This window comes from Sinocyclocheilus rhinocerous, unplaced genomic scaffold (genome assembly GCF_001515625.1).
Source record: "Sinocyclocheilus rhinocerous isolate Xijiao unplaced genomic scaffold, SAMN03320098_v1.1 scaffold64, whole genome shotgun sequence".
Classification (NCBI taxonomy): domain Eukaryota; kingdom Metazoa; phylum Chordata; class Actinopteri; order Cypriniformes; family Cyprinidae; genus Sinocyclocheilus; species Sinocyclocheilus rhinocerous.
Genome location: NW_015659929.1, coordinates 798,620 through 800,085, shown reverse-complemented (window position 1 = coordinate 800,085; position 1,466 = coordinate 798,620).

Below are 1,466 nucleotides of genomic sequence, written 5' to 3'. Positions count from 1 at the left end.
TCTTTATAAAAGTTAAGAGTCAGCCACACCTACCTAAAACGGCTCGTTCTAACACGCCCCCACATACCTACGTCACTATTTGGGCGGCGTTATGCAACTCTTCCCAGATAGTGACGTAGGTATGTGGGGTGTGTTAGAACGAGCCGTTTTAGGTAGGCGTGGCTGACTCTTAACTTTTATAAAGAATATCTGGATGGATTTGAGACTTTAGTCTTTGCAACTTTACAGATCTTCTTTATGCACCAAGAGCTTGTAACACTCCAAAGAGAAAGGAAAAATTGAAATCGCATCATATGACCCCTTTAATTAATTTTTTACAATTGTTAGAAAATAAATTACCAGAATCTTGCGAGAAACGCTTGTGGACAAGTGCAACATGTAAAGCGGAGCTGCTGAGCTGTTAGAAGTGTGAACGGTACAAAAAAGACAAACAGATATGTAAAAGAGAAACTTAAAAGAAAGATATAGTAAAAGAGCAGCGAGAAGCACACAGAGGCAAATGCAATGAGGGGGTGTTTGGGGGCCCTTGCCAGGGTTTGCCCTCTTGTCACTCTCTCAGCGTCTAATGGGAGTGATTGATTTTTCCGCCTGCTCTTATCGAGGGGAGCAGCCAGCATCAATAACAACGTGGAATTAGACACATAGCATCTGAAAAGAGAGGAACCGGGGGATCGGGAACAGCAGAACTGACTTGGAAGAGGAGACGGAGGGTGTCTGTTTATGGGCGTCTGTACTGAGCCTAAGTGTGCGATTAGATAAAAGATTTTTTATTTGACTTTAAAGGTGCAGGCGAGCCTGATCTCGTCCTTTATGCTGCCAAATTCCACCCTTCTTTATCTTAAACTCATCGTCATTTTAAAGCATAACTGGAGAGCCAGGAAAAGAGCTGAGGGGAAATCTTTAAGAGTACCGCCATGAACTTGAGCGCGTCGTATTCATATCTGTGTAATAATAATCTGTGATTGGTGTAGGCTCTGTTCTCAGCACAAGAGGCGGTGAGAAAAGCGGAAATTACCATGTTTCAGAAACGTGGCCGAACGTGTGGAAAAGGAGCGCAGTAATTGAATACTTTCACCAGACAGATTTCCCATTTTCCAATTTCCTGCCGGGCACGTTAGTAATTTTGCCATCTCATCTGTTATTCTGTTATTCCAGTGAGCCTTGGATCCAGAGGCTTAATGCAATTCTTGGGAGGTAATTGGAAGGTACAGGTGCAGGGGGTTCATTTGCATTCACGCTTTCTGCATATCTACAGCACTGCGACCACAACTTCAACATACAGCATGATTCCTGTATGTACGTGCAATGCAACATATCGCATCACTGAGTTTGGCATGCAGCGAGAGGAACTCCTCCACACAGGATCACGTCACAATTATTGTTTATTATTGCTCTGCTCTCTCGCTCTCACACACAAGTATCAACAAAATGTGATTTTCCACCATCCAGTTGAATGGTTACTGTTG